Source organism: Primulina huaijiensis, chromosome 4, assembly GCF_012295235.1.
Source record: "Primulina huaijiensis isolate GDHJ02 chromosome 4, ASM1229523v2, whole genome shotgun sequence".
NCBI lineage: Eukaryota > Viridiplantae > Streptophyta > Magnoliopsida > Lamiales > Gesneriaceae > Primulina > Primulina huaijiensis.
The window spans coordinates 6,276,984-6,291,619 of record NC_133309.1 but is presented as its reverse complement, the minus strand read 5'-3'; the positions used below and the strand labels follow the sequence as shown (position 1 = coordinate 6,291,619).

Below are 14,636 nucleotides of genomic sequence, written 5' to 3'. Positions count from 1 at the left end.
GACTTTGGGAGTATAGAAATGTATAAATTGAGATTTTAAGTTTGACGAAAGGTAAGATTAGTTATAGGAATTGATTTTTGGGTAAATAATTGTTTGGGCTAGCCGCTACACGCCAGGATAACGGGAGGCCAATATCCCACCCTCCTCCGTACGCATCGTCCCCGATGCCTTTGAGTGGGGAAGAAGACGACGTGGGAGGCGTTGACGAGATGCATGACGCCCAAACAGACGTGCCCTCAGCCTGAAGGCATCGGGCGCAACTTGCGTTCAAAGACTTGATGGTTCACGGGATTCTGCAATTCACACCAAGTATCGCATTTTTCTACGTTCTTCATCGATGCGAGAGCTGAGATATCCGTTGCCGAGAGTCTTTATATCTATTCAATATACGCGCCTCATCACATCCTGGGTACTGCGAACAGCACCAGGATGGTGAGGTGCTCGGTATGCTTTTCCTTGGCGCTTTTTGCGCCCGGAGTTTAGCACGCCCAAGAGACTTGAGCCACTTAGGGTTCTGGTCGCGGCGTGGGGCACATAAGCATCCAACGTCGGGAACGCAAGCGTATTTTAAACATGTTCACGGGTCCACTTTGCAGGTTTCGACAATGATCCTTCCACAGGTTCACCTACGGAAACCTTGTTACGACTTCTCCTTCCTCTAAATGATAAGGTTCAGTGGACTTCTCGCCACGTCGTGGGCAGCGAACCGCCCACGTCGAAGCCATCCGAACACTTCACCGGACCATTGAATCTGTAGGAGCGATGGCGGGTGTGTAGAAAGGGCAGGGACGTAGTCAACGCGATCTGATGACTCGCGCTTACTAGGAGTTCCTCGTTGAAGACCAACAATTGCAATGATCTATCCCCATCACGATGAAATTTCAAAGATTACCAAGACCCGTCGGCCAAGGCTATAGACTCGTTGAATACATCAGTGTTGCGCGCGTGCGGCCCATAACATCTAAGGCCATCACAGACCTGTTATTGCCTCAAACTTCCGCGAACTGAGAGGCCGTAGTCCCTCTAAGAAGCTGGCCGCGAAGGTGTACCTCCGCATAGCTAGTTAGCAGGCTGAGGTCTCGTTCGTTAATGGAATTAACTAGACAAATCACTCCACCAACTAAGAACTGCCATGCACCACCACCCAAAGAATCAAGAAAGAGCACTCAGTCTGTCAATCCTTACTACGTCTGGACCTGGTAAGTTTCCCCGTGTTGAGTCAAATTAACCCGCAGGCTCCACTCCTGGTGGTGCCCTTCCGTCAATTCCTTTAAGTTTCAGTCTTCCGACCATACTCCCCCCGAAACCCAAAGACTTTGATTTCTCATAAGGTGTCGGCGGAGTCCTAAAAGCAACATCCGCCGATCCCTGGTCGGCATCTTTTATGGTTGAGACTACGACGGTATCTGATCGTCTTTGAGCCCCCAACTTTCGTTCTTGATTAATGAAAATATCCTTGGCAAATGCTTTCGCAGTTGCTCGTCTTTCATAATTCCAAGAATTTCACCTCTGACTATGAAATACGAATGCCCCCGACCGTCCCTGTTAATCATTACTCCGATCCCGAAGGCCAACGTAATATGACCTAAATCCTATAATGTTATCCAATGCTAATGTATCCAGAGTGCAGGCTTGCTTTGAGCACTCTAATTTCTTCAAAGTAACAGCGACGAAGGCACGACCTGGCCAGTTAAGGCTAGGAGCGCATCGCCGGCAGAAGGGACGAGACGACCGGTGCACACCAGAGGCGGACCGGCCGGCCCAGCCCAAAGTCCAACTACGAGCTTTTTAACTGCAACAACTTAAATATACGCTATTGGAGCTGGAATTACCGCTGCTGCTAGCACCAGACTTGCCTTCCAATGGATCCTCGTTAAGGGATTTTGATTGTACTCATTCCAATTACTAGACTCGTAGAGCCCGGTATTGTTATTTATTGTCACTACCTCCCCGTGTCAGGATTGAGTAATTTGCACGCCTGCTGCCTTCCTTGGATGTGGTAGCCGTTTCTCACGCTCCCTCTCCGAAATTGAACCCTAATTTTCCGTCACCCGTCACCACCATAGTAGGCGACTATCCTACCATCGAAAGTTGATAGGGCAGAAATTTGAATGATGCATCGCCGCCACGAGGGCCGTGCGATCCGTCGAGTTATCATGAATCATCGCAGCGACGGGCAGAGCCCGTGTCAACCTTTTTTCTAATAAATGCGTCCCTCCCAGAAGTTGAGTTTTGTTGTACGTATTAGCTCTAGAATTACTACGGTTATCTGAGTAGCAGGTACCATCAAACAAACCATAACTGATTTAACAAGCCATTCGCAGTTTCACAGTCTGAATTAGTTCATACTTACACATGCATGGCTTAATCTTTGAGACAAGCATATGAATACCGGCAGGATCAACCAGGTAGCATTCCATGTCGACTTCTGGAACTGCATGGACAAAGCCAAAGCAGCACCAATTGTCGTTCGCACGAAGCGTGGGACGCTTTTTCTGGGGCAAATAGAGATCGATGACTCCTCGTATCCACGAGGTACTCCGTGACCTAGAGAACGAACGTGGTGCCACTGATCCCAACAACCCAGGTTAACCATCAGAGCCATAGGGGTCGGATCATGACATTTGCTTCGAAGTTCACCTTACACGGCGAACCCGAGGGCTCGTCGCTTGAGGCGAAAAGGTCCTGTTATTCCGACGGATTCCAACACTTTGGGCACACAACGCATGAAACCAAGCTCGGCCAAAAGACGTTCTTCCTACTCTTGAATCAATCACTGGAAAAGCGTGACGGATAAATTTTCGCTGCACAAAAAGAGAGTCCAGGTAACCCGTACACATCGACCACTACTCACGTGTTGTTACGTACACAAAGCCCAAACACACGCTCCAATCATCCACCGTTCCAATCCGACGAAAGGAGAAGAATGACGGGCGAATGTTTTGGGCACATGCCCCGACTGACACAGACTTTTGAGAACCGTCGAGTGAGCGACTGATCAATTGTTGAAGTCAGGGACACCAAAGATGCCCCGTCGCTCCCTAACTCTTGAAAGGTGAGACAATTACACGCTCCGGGGCCTTGACGCATCCTACACCGATGGACTTCGACGGTTTGCTTGGGGGAGCAAATGAATGTGGCCATCATAGATCGGATAAACGAGCGACAAATCAAGCGCATCCACGAGCGACACGTCGAAAGTAACTTTCGCGGCATGGCCCAAGACCCTTGATTCATCGTACTCGAATGCTAAGGCGATGCCTTGCCGGAGCTACGAGGGTGTCAAGACACATCGAGGGTCCGGCATGTTCGTGGCAAAAACACCTGCCTGAAGCACGAGATGCCTCGAACGCGCATCTGGCGATTCTACCGCAAGAGAAGTAACCCACATTATACAACCGACCGACTATGGGTAGCGAGCCTTATAGGGGTTCCAAGCACGTTTTCGCTCCCATGAGAGCGCAAACACATGCTCACAAGCATGTGTACGGTCACTTGCGACACCGAATGTTCCATCGACCCTTGAGGGTTATCGCCCTCGTCGTTTCGAAACGGGATCTACAATTTGGCCCACGGTACGGTCGACGCCGTCGGCCAGCCGGCGGCGGCTGGAGCTACGCCCGCGGGTCGCCGACCGAGGAGGTTCGTGCATGGGGCTGGCAGAGATGTTGGGGCGATGGTACGCCCCCAACGAAAGCTCGGACGACCCCATGAACAAACACCCTCACCCCCCTATAGTAAACTTAGAACAAAAATCGGAAGTGACTGCAGTGGACATTGCATTGGTCAGGAGTCATAACAAAATTTTCTATTTTACGTGTTTATTTTTTTTAATTAAAATACCAATCCAACACCACAGACACATTATTCGCATATAAAAACTCGACGAGAAACAACATTGTCTTGTGAGATTCGTCGTTTTTGTCGCCCGTGTCGGCCATTGGCGCACATGCTAGCGTGTCATTGGGCGCATCAGGATTTTATTCCGAATTAAAATCCAACGCCATAAATGTGTTATTTACGTAGGAAAACTCGGGGGAAAACAATCTTCGCTCGGGAGAATCATCATTTATCTCGTCTGTTTGCGCTAAATACCCCGTGTACCTGCAGCCCTTGTCTCTGGGGCTAGCAACTTGGGCGCCAACATGGCACGATTTTTTCGAATCGATTCCCTTGCCCAAGAAAACCAGCACCATTATTTATATCAATCCAACACCATTGGCACAATATATACATATGAAACAAACAACATTGTCTCGAGAGATTCGTCGTTTTTTGTGTCCCGTGTCGGCTATCGGCGCAACTGCTCGCGTGTCATTGGGCACATCAGGAATTTACGGTGAATTGAAATCCAACGCCAAAAATGCGTTGTTTACGTATGAAAACTCGGGGGAAAACAAACTTTGCTCCGGAGAATCATCATTTATCTCGCCTGTTTGCGCTAAATACCCCGTGTACCGGCATACTTTGTCACTAGGGCTAGCAACTTGGGCTTCGACGGGGCACGAACATTTCGAATCGATTCCCTTGTCCAAAAAAGACCATCGCCATTATTTACACGTGGAAACTCGAGGTAAATCGACGACGTCTCGGGAGAATGGTCGTTTCTGTAACCCGTGTCGGCCACTTACTGGACGTGCTCGAGGCTTGAGTAACCTTTGAGTTTCAATAAATTTTTTCAAACGAGTAACCTAGAGGTTCGTGAAATTTCCATACGAGTAAATGCGAACTCAACTCCAGGAATGCATTCCTTGCATACGAAAACACGGGGAAAAAAATTACATTAGCTCGGGGGAATCAACACTTTTTCCGCGCGTGCGCAGGTCTTTGGGCACATTAGCGTTTCATGTTCCAACACCCATAAGCGCGTTGTTTGTGCGTGAAAACTCGTAGGAAAACAATCTTGGCCCTGGGGAATCATAGTTTTTCTTACCCACTTCATCCGTTCCGTGAAATTTTCGATCGAGTAAACACCAGTTCAACACAAACGGAAGGATTCTGATAAACATAAAAATTGTACATTAATTAAATGTTTTATAATATAAATATATAGTTTTTGTTTTATTAAATGTTTAAATATTATATGTTTTATAATAAATTGTATAAAATATAAGTTGTTGTGTAATTACAAGTTTTTACTATTTTTATAGGTTCGATAAAACAAGAATAAACTTGACGTTGCAAATGGGATTAAGATGATTCTTGGACCTGTAGAAAGTTGATTATAATATCTATAATATTGTTGACAAGCATGAGATAAAAATCCTTAAGCAACAAATAAAGTTACCAAAAGAGTGGCAGTTTTACCATGCTCTAGTATTTTGACCATATCTCTCAAATTACTTGGTCAAATGGTTTGAAAAAAATACCACAACTAGACAACTCAATTATCCACATGTTTATTTTTATAAGAAGAAGCAAATTCGGAGAAGAAGATTTTCAAAAGTGATGTGAAATATAATATAATATCTTGGAACACCAATGAAGACTTATGTGTAAAAAAATAATATTTTATTTGTGGTTGTCTCCCCAAATTTGGCTATAAATAGGGGTGCATTGTAATGTATTGAGATGTCCCTCATTCTATGAACAAACCTTTGAGTTCATAATATTTCTCTCTATATTTTTCCTTTATTTCTTCATTTAAATACAATTAGCATGTTAATTTCATATTCAAAGTTTTACACTTTGAATAATGAANTAAATTCTTGGAACCATTTAAATGTTAGTTTGGTTTTACCAACCATTTAACTTGGATTCCTTGATTTATTATATATGAATATATCATAGTATTAATTTATTGGTACCATTTAAATGTTTGTTTGGTTTTACCAATAATTTAAAGTGGGAACCTTGATTTAGTGTTTACAAATATATATAGCACAATAAGTACTTGACCACATTTATAATTTTTGGTATATATTATATACTGATAAGATAATAATTTATAACATAATATAAATATGATTATTTAATATATTAGAACCATTTTATTAAGTGGATTTCAATATTGTTCGTTAATGTTAATTTTATTAAAATACCAAGAGTGGATCCTTTAATCTCAACTACTTAAATTAAAATTTGAACAATTAAAATTTACCCATTAAAGATTCAAAAAATTAAAATTAAAAAGTAACAAAAACAAAAAAAAACAAAAAGACATTGTAGTGGACTTGTAATTACCTTAGCTTCCCTGTGGATACGATATCGGACTCACCGAATTATACTACTTGTGGACAACCTACTCTTGGGAGTGCAACAATCAAGTGACAACAAGTTTTTGGCGCCGTTGCCGGAGAAGTCTAATTTAATTTCAAGTCTATTTAATTTTGTTTATAGTTTATTTTTCTTTATTTGAATTTTTATTGCTTTTGTGTGTTTTTATTCTTTTGCATTTTCATTTGCTTGAGCATTTGGTCACGTATACTTAGTGGTCGACTCATTCGAAATAACCCTTTATTTTTACAAAACATGGCAGAAGAACCCATCCAAGAAAATGAAGATGAAATTCAATCTCAACATGATCATGATAGATGAAGAACATTTAGAGATCACATGAATCCTACACGTACTAGTGCACCTTCATGCCTAGTTTTTCCCCCCGATGCATCTCATTTCAATTTTAAGCCTGGTATTATTCAAATTTTACTCAATTTTCATGGCTTAGATTCTGAAAATCCATACATGCATTTACGAGAGTTTGAAGATGTGTGCAACACATATAATGATCTAAATTGTAGCATGAACACCATTCGACTTAAGCTTTTTCCTTTTTCTTTAAAAGATAAAGCTAAAACTTGGCTACAAAATCTTAGATCGGGATCCATTCGAACTTGGGATGAATTGCAACAACAATTTTTGAAAAAAAATTTCCATCTCATAGAACAAATTCTTTCAAAAGGCAAATCATCACTTTCACTCAAAAACAAGGAGAAACTTTTTATCAGTGTTGGGATAGATATAAAGAATTGCTTAATCTTTGTCCACATCATGGTTTTGAAATTTGGAGAGTTGTTTCTCAATTTTATGAAGGCTTAACACCTAAAGATAGGCAAATGGTTGAATTTATGTGTAATGGAACATTTGAAGATAAAGATCCAAATGAGGCAATTGAGTATCTCGATTCATTAGCTGAAAATGCTCAAAATTGGGACACTATAGGTACAATCGAACCATCAAACAAGATTCAATTTCCTACATCTGGTGGAGGTATGTATACTCTCAAAGATTAACATGATCTTCAAGCTAGATTTACCTCTTTGGCAAGAAAAGTTAAGGCACTTGAATTGAAAAAGAATGGTCAATTAAAATCTGTTCAAGAAATTGCATGTCACATCTGTGATACAAGTGATCATTCTACAAAAGATTGTCTCACTTTGCCTTCTTTTAAATAATGTCTCCATGAACAAGCCAATGTTTTAAACAATCTCAAAAAGCCAAATTTTGAACCATTTTCTCAAAGTTACAATCCAGGTTGGCGAAATCATCCAAATTTTAGTTGGAAGAATGATAATGCTGCACAATTTTCACAACAACATTTCCAAAACGAACAAAATTTTCAAAATTATGCACCTTATGTTCCTCCACCTAAAAGGAATTTGGAAGATATATTGAATTCTTTCATTGCAAAGCAAGAGTCTATCAATACTCAAACTGCTCAAACCATGACAGATTTGAAAGATAATCTTGCTAAATTTGCATCTGAACTTAATGTTCATGAAAAAGGTAAATTTCCTTCACAACCTCTGCCTAATCCCAAGGATCATCATTCACAAACTGGAACTTCTGGAACTCAGCCGATGGACCAGGTACAATCTGTTATTAACCTTCGAAGTGGTAAGGTTGGGGAAAAATCCATTCTTGAACCTTGTGAAGATGATGATAAATCAACTCCAAGGGTAAGGAAGTGGAACCCAAAACTTGCGAAGAGGAGGATCAACAAATAGTGCCACCACCATTTCCTCATGCATTGAAAAATACAAAAAAATGAAATTTGAATTCTGATATATATGATATTTTTAAACAAGTAAAAGTTAATATTCCTTTATTAGATGCAATAAAACAGGTACCATCATATGCCAAATTTTTGAAAGACTTGTGCACTGTGAAAAGAAAATTGAATGTGAAAAAGAAAGCATTTTTAGCCGAACAAGTAAGTGCAATCATTCAAAATAATAATGCTTTGAAATACAAAGACCCTGGTTGTCCTACTATTTCTTGTATTATTGGATAACGAAAGATTAAAAAAGCCTTGATTGACCTTGGAGCTAGTGTGAATTTACTTCCATATTCAGTTTATCAAGAACTAAATCTAGGCGAGTTAAAACCTACTTCGGTAACACTTTTCCTTGCCGATAGATCTGTTAAAGTGCCAAGAGGTATGGTAGAGGACGTGTTGATCCAAGTTGATAACTTTGTATAGCCTGTCGATTTCATAGTTTTAGATACACAACCTATCAAAGCTTGTAATGCAATTCCTGTAATTTTAGGACGTCCATTTTTAGCAACTTCTAATGCTCTTATAAATTGCAGGAATGGAATAATAAAGTTGTCATTTGGTAACATGACCTTGGAGCTTAATGTGTTTAATCTTTGTAAGTAACCACATGACAAAGGAGATGAAAGTGAAGATGAAAATCTTATTGAAACTCTTGTGGAAGAAAATATTCAAAAAGGAAGTACTCGTGATCAATTAGATATTTGTTCAATTGAAACTGTTAAAGAAAATATTGAAATTGATCTTGATGATTTTATCAGGTATCACTCGTTACCAGGATCAGAGAAAGAATTTGATGCAAAATATGAGAACAAAGACGAACCACCCATATTGGAGTTAAAACCCTTGCCAGAAGAATTGAAGTATGCATTTCTTGGAGAAGATGAAACATATCCGGTGGTAATTTCTTCGAAACTAGCAAGTGATGAATAAGGTAAATTAGTTGATATGCTTAAAAGACATAAAAATGCAATTGGTTGGACACTAAAAGATCTCAAGGGCATTAATCCACTAATTTGCACTCACAAAATTCACTTAGAAGAAAATGCAAAAACATCTCAACAACCACAAAGGATATTAAATCCACACATGAAAGATGTTGTGAAAACTGAAGTTCTCAAACTACTTGATGTTTGGATTATCTACCCTATTTCTGATAGTAAGTGGGTAAGCCCAACACAAGTAGTTTCGAAAAAATCTGGCATCACAGTGATAAAAAATGAAAAAGGTGAATTGTTAACAAGTCGAGTCCATCTAGTTGACGGATGTGTATTGATTATAGAAAATTAAATGACGCCACTAGAAAAGATCATTTTCCATTACCATTTTTGGATCAAATTTTAGAAAGAGTAGCAAGTCATCCATACTACTGTTTTCTTGATGGATATTCAGGTTATTATCAAATTCCATAGCACTCGAAGATCAAGATAAAACTACATTCACATGTCCTTTTGGAACATTTGCATTTAGAAGGATGCTATTTGGATTATGCAATGCCCCAGCAACATTTCAAAGATGTAAGCTAAGCATTTTTTGCGGCATGATTGAAAATTGTTTGGAAATTTTCATGGATGATTTAACTGTCTTTGGCAATACTTTGATAATTGTCTTGAAAATTTGGAAAAATTTTAAAAAGATGCGAGGAAAAAGGTTTTATTTTAAATTGGGAAAAATGTCATTACATGATTACTTCTGGAATTGTTTTGGGACATGTCGTGTCATCTCATGGAATTGAAGTTGATAAAGCAAAAGTTGATGTCATTGCCAATTTACCCCCTCCAAAAACAATTAAAGAAATTCGCTCATTTTGGAACATGCTGGATTTTATAGGAGGTTTATAAAGGACTTTAGTTTAATCTCTAAACCCATTTGTAACCTCTTAACAAAAGACACTGCATTTGAGTAGACTCAAGAATGTCAAAATGCTTTTGATAAAATCATTCGACATTTAACATCAGCTCCTATCATGCAACCTCCTGATTGGTCTTTACCATTTGAAATCATGTGCGATGAGAGTGATTATGCAGTCGGTGCAGTATTGGGTCAAAGAAGAAACGATAAGCCTTGTGTGATATATTATGCAAGTAGAACTTTAAACAATGCTCAAATGAGTTACTCCACAACTGAAAAAGAACTACTTGCTGTAATATTTGCATTAGATAAATTTCGTTCTTATTTGATTGGATCAACGACTATTGTGTTTACTGATCATTCTGCTATTAGATATTTGTTGACCAAACAGGATGCAAAGCCACGACTGATACGATGGATTTTGTTGCTCCAAGAATTTGACATTGTGATCAAAGATAAAAAAAAGAACTGAGAATTTCGTAGCCGATCATTTATCGAGACTAGTAACAAGATTATCATGTGAAATGACACCAATTGACAATAATTTTCCTGATGAACATCTATTTTCAGTTACTACTACACCTTGGTTTGCTAACATTAGAAAATTTTCTTGTGACAGGAAAAATGCCACCACAATGGAGTTGTCAAGATAAAAAAAATTTTTTGAATGAGGTAAAAACTTTTATTGGGATGATCCGTATCTGTTCAAGTATTGTCCGGATCAAATTTTTCGACGTTGCATACCCGACAATGAGGTAAGTAGTGTCATTAAATTTTGTCATTCAGAAGCATGCGGAGGACATTTTTCTTCAAAGAAAACAACTGCAAAAATATTGCAGTGTGGATTTTATTGGCCCACTTTGTTTAAAGACACCCACGAAATCTGCAAAATATGTGAAAATTGTCAAAAATTGGGTGTGATTTAAAAAAAAAACATGATGCCTTTGAATCTTATTATTGAAATTGAAATCTTTGATTGTTGGGGAATAGATTTTATGGGACCTTTTCCACCGTCGTTTGGATACTTGTATATGTTAGTTGCAGTTGATTATGTTTCCAAATGGATAGAGGCAATTCCATGTCGAACAAATGATCATAAAATCGTCATCAAATTTTTAAAAGAAAATATTTTTAATAGATTTGGAATTCCTCGAGCCATGATAAGTGATGGGGGAAGTTACTTTGTTAATAAACCATTTGCTTCATTAATGAAAAAATATGGTATTATTCACAAAGTAACTACTCCTTATCATCCTCAAACAAATGGACAAGTTGAATTAGCTAATAGGGAGATAAAGCAAATTTTGGAAAAAACTGTTAACTCAAATAGAAAAGATTGGTCTCTGCGACTTAATGATGCACTTTGGGCATATCGAACAGCTTTTAAAACATCATTGAATATGTCTCCCTATAGGTTGGTTTATGGAAAACATTGTCATTTGCCTGTGCAATTGGAACATAAAGCTTATTGGGCGATCAAAACTATAAATTCAAGCATGGATGATGCCAACAAATTGCGTAAATTGCAACCTAATGAACTTGATGAACTCAGAAACGACGCGTATGAGAATTCAAGGATTTATAAAGCAAAAATCAAATCATTTCATGATAAAACAATTCTTAGAAAATCTTTTGAGATTGGAAAAAAGTTTTGCTTTATAATTCTCGACTTCACATATTCCTAGGAAAATTACGATCAAGATAGACAGGCCGATATGTTGTAAAGCATGTGTATACTTATGAAGCTGTGGATATTGAAAATTCTAAAAATGGTGATGTTTTTAAAGTGAACGGACAAAGGCTTAAACCATTTTTGGAAAATGAAATCTTTCATGAAGAGTTTATTTCCCTTTCTGATCCTTAATTTTTTTTGTTGCATTTAATTTTGTTTGTTTTTATTTCAGGTTTCATTAATCTTTTTATTTTCCCGGTTAAATGGCGGATAACGGTACTCCGTGATTCTCATAGTCGGTTTAATCAGTTTCCCATAATTGCTAATACAAAAATAAAAAAAATCATTTCTTTTGTTTTTAAAATGGATGAAATTCTCTCAAAAATTTGTAAATATTTTCCCTCTGTTTCTTAAAATGTTCTAAGAAAAATTTATGCAGGAAGGTAAGAAAGATTCAGATTGCTAATGCAAAATTGAATTCCAGAAGATATTCGTCTTGTAATAGAAGCTAAGGTCCGATTAGGAGGAGAAGTTCCACAGTCATTGCTCATTCGGTATTTGCCTGGATTAGGAAAAATCACTTATGCGAAAAAACGAAGGGCCAAAAGTTTAGGGGTTTGTCATAAGTGTGCAAGATGGCCTTGTGACAAACGATGCAGATCTTTGGAATGTGTTTCCAATAACAGAGAAGATAAAATTGGTTTCATTCAGAATGGGCTGAGTAAGGAGTCTTTAGATAACATCTTATTGACTCTTGAGACGCATTCTAGTGGACATATGCATATTGAACTTCTTCGTTTATGGAAACAATTCCAAGATGAGAGTCATAGTCTTGAGAATCCGACTAAAAAAGACCCTGTTTGCCAATTTATAAGAAAATTGGATGGGAAGCATATCCTCGACTCATAGAAGGCGTTGAAGCCGTTTCTGGACGTAAAACCAGAGGAAAATTGTTAGCCACAATCACATTACTGTTTACCTGCATGTGTGTCATTATTGTTTTTACTGTTTATTCTATTTACAACTGTGACCCATAGTTTTGTCCTGATAACATATTACCCATATAAAATCTCTCATATTTCTCTCTATTTTCGCAGAAAAAAAAAAGAAGAAAGTAAAAAAAAACATGGCTGGAATCTCTGCAAAATCATTGAAAAATATTTGGGTATTTTGTGGGTCGAGTCCTGGAAAAAATGAAGTGTTTGTAGAAGCAGCGAATAATCTTGGAAAGATATTGGCTGAGAGAAAAATTCACTTCGTATATGGGAAAGGTAATATTGGGCTAATGGGATCTGTTTCAACATCTGCTCATCTTGAAGGTAGTCAGGTTTTGGGTATTATTCCTACAACTTTAGCTGAAGAAAATATTACAGGTGTTACGATTGGTGAGGAATTAAAAGTTTCTTCTTTGTATGAAAGAATCAGAAAAATGATTGAAAATTCTGATGTTTTTATCGCACTACCAGGTGGTTTTGGTACATTAGAAGAAATTTTTCACACTGTTTCTTGGGTACAACTTAATATCCATAATAAACATGTGGTCTTGTTGAATTTAAATAATTATTATGACAGTTTGCTGACATTTGTTGATAAAGCTGTGGAACAGAATTTCATTTCAAAAAATTCACGAAGAATGCTCATCTCTGCTTCGACTGCCGACCAATTAATTGATAATTTGGAAGCTTTTGTTCATAAGCCTGATCCGATGATAACAAAGATCAACTGGTTCCAATCAAGCAATAAGAAAAGGAAGTTGGATCATTGATTCAAAAGTCGTGGATTTGTTTGCGTTTGTTTCATTTTGTTATCTTCAATAAAATTCCAGGTGATATCTCTTTCATTATGTACTCTTTATTAATAGTTATTTTGACATTAGGGACAATGTCATATTCTGATTGGGGGGAAAACAAACTTATAAAAAATATATATATATATATTATTTTAAAATAAAATCATGTTTATTGTTTGTATCTTAGTAATTTTTGCAAAAATGTCATACATTACATGTTTGAAAGATTTAAATTAGAACATGCATTAATCTATTTAAGAATGTTTAAATTTTTATTTGAAAAGAAAAGTCAATTTTAATATTCTGATCAATATAAAAATATGATTTTTGAAATCTTTTTGAGTGATTAACCATTGTGATAAAATCAGGTATTAAATTATATGACCCAAGATATGCCTTATAAGAGTGCCTAAAATTTTAAACTCACACATATTTTGTGAGTGAGTGGAGAGGACTGAGAAAACAGATTTCGAGCCTTTATTGTGTTAGAGTAGGTGCCCGCCGAGCCAAGTGTTGGCCGAGTGTTCACAATGAAACTCTATGTACAAGCAATCTTTATTTTAATAATATTTGAAATTATTATTTTGGCACATCTTTAATTGTATACCCATGCTAGTTGCATAGATAAAGCCCTTGAATATACAAATAGTAGAAAGAATATGAGATGCTCATATGATGAGTATCATGAAACTCATATTTGCAATACTGTATATTCTAAACAGTTCCTAGTCGATTCAGCCGCCGCTAAGAAGGATATAGTCTGCTCGAGTTCGAGACTAGTATATGCGATGTGAGTACCATGTTTCATTGGTAGGGGACATTGTGATGTCCGGGCATGCAGATAGGTGCTCCTGGTAGAGTGCACTGAACAACCCTCCATAAAAGACTTTCCAAGTGGTTCTCACTTATCGAGTGGAAACGTCCTAGTTTATGGTTGTACACCATTAGTCCTTATGATCCGGGACAACATTGAGACTCTATGTGCTAGCATTACACNGTTTATGGAAACAATTCCAAGATGAGCGTCATAGTCTTGGGAATTATNTCAGGTGGCAAGGTTGGGTGTTTTGGCGAAACATATAGGAGTCGATTCATTGTAGTCGTGGATTTNTTGAAGCCGTTTCTGGACGTAAAACCAGAGGAAAATTGTGAGCCACAATCACACTACTGTTTACATGCATGTGTGTCATTATTGTTTTTACTGTTTATTCTATTTACAACTGTGACCCATTGTTTTGTCCTGATAACATATTACCTCTATAAAATCTCTCATCTTTCTCTCTATTTTCGCCGGAAAAAAAAAGAAGAAAGTAAAAAAAAAACATGGC

At 37.8% G+C, this 14,636-nt stretch overlaps 1 non-coding gene across 1 annotated transcript; it reads right to left on the bottom strand.

Moving 5' to 3' along the window:
- Positions 1-214: 214 nt before the first annotated feature.
- On the bottom strand, positions 215-370 carry LOC140976017 (5.8S ribosomal RNA). Its single transcript, XR_012175145.1, has one exon. It is a non-coding gene; the product is annotated as a 5.8S ribosomal RNA (ribosomal RNA).
- Between the last annotated feature and the right edge of the window lie 14,266 nt (positions 371-14,636).